A 7256-nucleotide genomic window follows, 5' to 3' on the forward strand; every position below is an offset into this window, starting at 1 on the left:
TCAACAAAATGGTGAGCAGAGGTCATTTGTTTTTTTTTTTTTTTTTTTGAGGAAAAACACGTAACATACTTTTATTCGGATAAGCCTAATAAATCGGCTTGAAGTACATCATGAAAATGTGAAGGAATATCCTCCATCCAAACTAACAAATCTGGAATGCCAGCGGCATGTCTAGCCAGATTATGAGCTAAAACGTTACAATCCCTCTTAACATGAGAGTAATGTAATTCTTCAAAATGTTGAGATAACTGTTTGGCCTCCTCAATGAGCAATCCCATTGGTGTTAGCAGCCTTTCTTCCCCCATTAACCCTTTGATAACAGACAAAGAGTCACAGCAGAGGTCATTTGTTAGAAAACAATTTCAGCACAATTAACATTAATAGGTCTCAAATTAGTTTCCAATTAACATTAATAGGCTCCAATCACTCTTATTTCAGACCTAATTAGTTCCAAATTTACTCTATTAAAAGATAATTGCACAAATTACTCATTGAATGATTAATGTTCAACTATCTAGTTAATTATGTGTGTGTGACCCTACTATAAAATATAATCTTAATCAATCAAATTATGACACATCATTGATCTCAAATTTATTATACTTATAACCAATTGAAATCAATTGTTCATAATCACATATAGTCGGACTCAATTTGTGATAGTGCATCTCAGCCATTAAAATTTGATTTGATGATAACTTTCAATCTGGTGGTTCGATTAGGGCTTATGACCAATCGATTTGATTGTTACAATATCAAGATCACTTTGGTGGAATAAGAGATTAAAGGGCTGTTTGGATTGACAAATTCCATAACTCAATTCTTAGTTTTCATAACTCATAACTCAAAAATGGTGGGACCCATAGCAAAAAGGTTGTTTGGCAAACGATAACTCTGTTTCCATAAGTCTGTTTCCATCACTCAATTCTCTAATTTTTGAGTTATGAGTTATGGAAACTAAAAACACATTTTGGCTATTTTTAGTTTCCATAACTCATAACTCAATAGCAATATTGTAATTAAACACACATAGAGGACCCACAAACAGTATCAGCTGCACCTTTTGAACACTTTTGACTTTTTTTTTTTCCTTTCTCTTCCTGGATTGGCTGTTCGGTTTTTTTTTTTTTTTTCCTTCTTCTTCTTCTTTCATTGGTTCAGTTTGTTCTGGGTTTTTTTTTTCTTTTTTCTTTTTTCTTCTTTCACTGGTTCGGTCTTTAGTTTTTTTTTTTTTTTTTTTTTTAGCTTCAGTGAGTTTGGGTACTGAAAAAAAAAAAAAAAAAAAAAAAAAAAAAAAAAAAAAAAAAAGCTGCACAGGTTGACAGGTATGGGCTCACAAATAGTGTGAAAAATATTAAATGATGGAAATTGGGTGATGATGCCAAACGGGTGTAAAAAATTGAGTGATGTGTGATGGAAATTGAGTGATGAAATTTTCTTATCCAAACAACCTCTAAGGATCTAATGACCAGAATCAAGATGCATATTCTCAAGGTGAAATTACCATTTTACCCTCCATGTAAGGTTAAATACGGGTTGCAAAATGGAGTGTCAACATAGCCAAACATATCCTATCCAATCTATTCCAATTTCTCTCCAAAACTCTGGGAATAAAACAATTATGATGTCAGAAATTTACTCGACAGAATTTCAATATAGTTCGGTTTCCTATTATGAAGGTTAAGCCAACAAATTAATCCTAACTTGAGCTCAAGACAATGTAGCCGGTGCTAAATAGACTACAGTCTAGTACAGCCTAGTAACTTGCAAGCATTAATTGTGAGGTTTCCTATTCAACAAAGACACTATATTTTTTTTTAATGGATTAATAATTTACTTCAGCAGTTTCCACCCAATATATGTCACCTATCAAATTTCCATTCTATGATCAATATGAATGATGCAGGGAATATGAAAACAATTTTATTTAAATTTGAAGTCAATCATATCCTTACTAATGGTCCATTGGATTCATATTTAACTCTTATTAACTAATCAGCTTATTAGTATTTTATTTAATTTTCTCAAGTCATGGCTTTTTTTATTATAATTCTATAATTAGGTTTTAGCCCAAATCAAATAAGTTTAGAGTTTAGCCCTAGTAGTTATGATTGGATGAATATAATACTTTTTGAAATTCTCCAATGGCTTGGGGCTAACTCCAGGTAACCTTAGGTACTGACTTCTAGTGTGTGTGTCTTTTTTTTTCTTTTTAAATTTTTATATCCCTTTTCCTCCACTTGGTGCTAGCTCCTAGGGGTTTTTTTTTTGGTTCTTTAATTTGTTTCCTGCAGTTTTCTTTCATTTTGTGGGACATCAATGAATCAAGTAATAAACTTGTAATGACCATCAATATCTTGATGTGAGGATCATCTTTACAATTGATAAATCCATAACTTATACAGATGATGGCCAACCAAACTTGGCATCCATGTTTTGTCAAAGTCAGCATACTTGCTGCTGACCGCAGCACTTATAAATCTTACCCTACCTTGACGTATGAGTTACACAAAACCAAAGTTAGAAGCTAAAGTATTGCATATATATCCTTATACTTAAATACCTAGAGGTTCTACCATATTTACCCGAGAAGTACCAAGAACTTCTAGACTTCAAATTAGAATTGATCTGATGATCTACTATTCTGCAGTTACTTTCCATTTTTCTTAATATCCACTTTGCTCTGTGTGTGTTTTTTATGAGGGGCAGAAGTGCCATGGCATGTAGGTTTAATGGGGTTTTTATTTTTGTGTGGGACAGAAGTGCCATGTCCTCCTTTTCTTTTTTCTTTTTTTGTATGTGGGCTAAAAACAACAATGTAGCCTAAGTATAAAAAATAAAAATAAAAATAAAAAATAAAAAATCTGTCAGTAATTTTAGGACTAATGCTCTACGGTTGTCTATCAACTCATGCTTGTTTACAAAATTTAAACTATTAGCAAAATATATTAAAAAACAAACATAGATTAAGTACAATATAAACTGATAAGGAACTTCATTAGCACAACTATCCAACAAAGCACAAAAGCATACGAAAAATAAAGAAAGTATTAGAAATATCACTATTAAAATCAAGGGTTGTTTCCATTTGAAAGGTAATTAACAGTTCAATGATTTTTTTTTTCTTTTTCTTTTGAGAACGATTCAACAAAACATAGATCTGCACAAAAGTATAAATTAATTCAAATTTTAGGGGTGAACTAAAAAAAGCACAAACATAACAAAAAACTACCGAACAAAAACAAAATTTAATCAATACAACAATCGAACAAACAAAACTCAAGAAATTGTAAAAATAAATTGGAAATTAAAGAAAAAGGTAGCCAAACCTTAAACCTTAATTGAGTAATGCGGCAAACCAGTATTTGAATGTTCAAATAGTGTGTAAAACACCTTAAACGTTTAGACCCCCAAATTACAAATTACCAATTCAAGCTTATTATCAAACAATGTATGTGCGGAATATGAAAATAAGCTAAACCAAAATTGATAAAACAATCTAAACCAAATAAAATCACAACCACATCAGAAATTAAATGGCGAAAATTAAGGAAAGAGAGATGTAAACACAAAGACAACATAGCGATGTGTTATCGAAGAGAAAACCAAAGTCTTCAGCGTAAACCTCTCCATCACCCTCCAAGCGGTCAATAATCCACTAGAGAATGAAGTTGGGATACATGAATAGCAGAAAACCCTTCAAGCCTAATCTACCCAATGTACCTAAGCCCTTCAAGTTTCTTGCTCCAACGAGGTTACGCCGAACCTTTATCTTCTCTAGCTTACCAGATTCCGCTATAGCCCATAGCATCAACCAATATCAATTGGTCCCTTCCTAACTGCTTCCCAAGCACCAAATAGCCTCCTCATAGATATGGGTACGATGAGAAAAGGTTTTAGCTAATGTACCTCTCAAGGATGTATCAATAGAGAGGGTGAGAGTAAAGGAATTTGGAGAATCAAATAATGAAGATTGTGGATGAATCAATCTTTTTTTTCTCTAGGGTTTCTCTCTCAAAATTCTCTCTGGAAGCTCTTTACAATACGTGGGTATAAAGGGTATTTATACTGGTGTGTGTTTGGAATGCGAAAGGTCAGTTTTTCCCAAATAGAGTAGTCTGGCGACTTAACCTTGCGACTTGACTAAGTCGCGAGCTAATTGCCTGACCAGACTGGAAGTTTTGTCCTGTAATGTTCCAACTAGTGTGACTCTTCAGCTCCTCTGCATGCTTCACACGTGTGTCAGCTTTGGCAACTTGCTAGCCGCGAGTCAGCCGCGAGATCCAGTCGTGAGGTCCTGCTGAGTACACACTCTTGAACTTTTCTTCACAGTCTCTCACATACTATCCTTACATGATTCCCACCTAAATGCAGGGTTTCTAAATGCTGAATTACAAGTAAATTTAGCACGGAATAAAGCCAATAAGATGGTTTATTAAATTCAACCTTACAATATTTAACAAAATCTTTGTTATCTATTTGTTTTTTCCTATTAAAAAAATGCAGTAAATAATTTCAGGAAAACCATAATTTCACTTTAAGAGAAATCATCAATAAATCTACACTCTACAGTACTTTTCAAAACCCTAGAAATGGTAATTGAATCGAAAACAAAAAAGGGGAAAAAAAAACATGCTTACCTTCTGAATTATCTTCTGAATCGCCTGTTGTTGTAGAGGACGAATAAAGTTTTTTCAGTTTTCACTGTTGTAGAAGACGAAAGGAGTTTTTTTTTTTTTTTTTTTGGATTTTCTTTTTTCGTATGCTTATTGGTTTGGAACACGTTATTCTGATCTGTGTGTCTATGGAGTTGCAGCGAAGAGGTGGAAGTCAGAGTGAGTATGAACTTTCGATTGGGAAATATGGTGTTTGTGTTTTAGGGTTTGCATTTTTTTTTTTAATTTTTTGGATAAGCGGCTTGGTGTTTTTATAGATATACATTTGATGAAAGTGAGTCTTCCAAACGCGTCGTACAGTATTTTAAAGAATAAACTGTATACGTGGTAGCATTTTAAGGAGCCTTTTTTCCTATTTAGCAGCACCTCCTTAAATGTAGGAAAAGGCTTCTGCTATTATATATAGTATATGATATTGATTGATTGATGAGATATATATATACATATATAGATTTTAGATTTATCAATTAAATTTAAATTTAACCGACTAAAAAACGTTAACCATATAACATTGAAAATTACAATTTTATAGAAAATAGATTGGTTGAAGTTACACTTACAACTGGCGTAATTTTTAAAAATTTACATCTTTCTAAAATCGTTGAACCTTGGCTCTTACCTTCCACACCCCACAAACACTTATACTTATGAAGTGACCATCATGCACCCTTTTCTAATGAGAGATATCATTTAATTTACCATTATTATTTCCTCTTTTCTCTTGACGCCCATCTTGACTACTGCCATAGAAATAACACAAAATACCACTATCCTTGAAGAGGAAGGAATGTAAAAATGACGGATACATTTGGATGGGCTTGACAGATCATGATAAGTGGGCCCAAAGTGAACAGATCAAGTATGAACGGACTAGGGTGGACGGACCAAAAGGCCACGTGGCACTAAAGTGGTCATTTTGAGGCCTCCACGAAATCCCAAATGGAAAAGACCTGTGTCTCATGATTAACCCTAGTTCATATAATCCCAGTATGAGCAGAATTATAGCATAAGGAGGATTCTGGAAGATACGCACGTTAATGAAGATCTTCCCTATAGGGAAAAGACTTGTAACGCAAGTCAAGGAAATACGATTCTACGCCACTATAAAAACCCAAAGACCCTAGAAAACAGGTACGCATAATTCACCCCAGCTTTGACACTCTAGAGTTGTGAAAACATTCTGACTTGACCTTCGGAGGGTATTTGGCCGGCACCACATCGGTGCTCTTTGTTAGGTCCTTTTGTGTTATTGTGCAGGTGTTGTTGTGAGTGTGTGAGGATTATGTAACTCACTGGTGATTTTTTTGGCATTATCAGTTGGCGCCGTCTGTGGGAACGATTATGATTTGTAAGCCATTCAAACGCTTCTCGGATAAAGAGTTGCATGGTACTTACTCACTCGATGGCGACCACCAATAACGTTCAGGGAGGAGAGCCGCGACCCAATGCCCTACAAAGGTAGATCCAAACCCTCACAACAGCAGTGGAACGTCTTACTAAACAAAACCAAGATCTGGAGGAATAACTACGGCAAAAGAACGTGGTGATGGGTACCTAAAAGGAGGACCGAGAAGGTACCGGTGCTGAACGAAGAGACCAAGAGGGGTCGGAAGGAAGTAATGCCCCAAGCAGACCAGAAAGACAGGTCATGAGCCGTCCATCAATCACTGACACGGCTCCACCACACATTGTTGCAGATATGCGGATGATGAGAGAACGGATGGACTTTATGATGCACGCCCTCAAGGGGTGAGTATCGAGCGACCTCGATGACTTGGTCTACCAAACGAATTCACCATTCACAGCACCCGTCACTTCTTTCCCCCTTCCATCAAAGTTTCGTATGCCGCAGGTGGAAAACTACGATGGAAACAAGGACCCACTAGACCACTTGGAGTCTTTCAAGACCCTGATGCATCTTCAGGGGGTACCGAATGAGATCATGTGCAGAGCCTTCCCCACCACACTAAAGGGCCCCGCAAGGATCTGCTTCAGTAGGCTGACGCCCAACTTCATTAGTTCCTTTAAGGAGTTAAGCACCTAATTCGCCTCACACTTCATCGGGGGACACAGGTATAATAAATCCACTGCATGCCTGATGAACATTAAGCATCGGGATGATGAGACTCTGAGGTCCTACATAACCCGTTTTAACAAGGAGGCCCTCTCAATCAATGAAATGGACGACAAAATACTCGTAGCATCATTCACTAATGGTCTACAGAAAGGTAAATTCTTATTTTCTCTATATAAGAACTATCCAAAAACCATGTCGGATGTGCTCTATAGGGCTACCAAATATATGAACGCGGAGGATGCATTATTGGCCTGAAAAGAGAAGCCTAGAAAGAGGGATAAGTACTGCCGTTTCCACCGTGATCACGGCCATGACACAGCCGATTGCTACGCTTTGAAACAGTAGATAGAAGCTCTTATAAGACAAGGGAAATTACAGAGATTCGTTAGTAAGGAAAAGACGGATCCACCCCAGGAGCAAGCCCCAATATGAGAGAATGAACGTCCTAGACCACATATAGGAGATATAAGAAAGATCATAGGGGGCACAACAACCACTGGGTC

This window comes from Quercus robur, chromosome 10 (assembly GCF_932294415.1).
Source record: "Quercus robur chromosome 10, dhQueRobu3.1, whole genome shotgun sequence".
In the NCBI taxonomy this organism is placed as follows: domain Eukaryota; kingdom Viridiplantae; phylum Streptophyta; class Magnoliopsida; order Fagales; family Fagaceae; genus Quercus; species Quercus robur.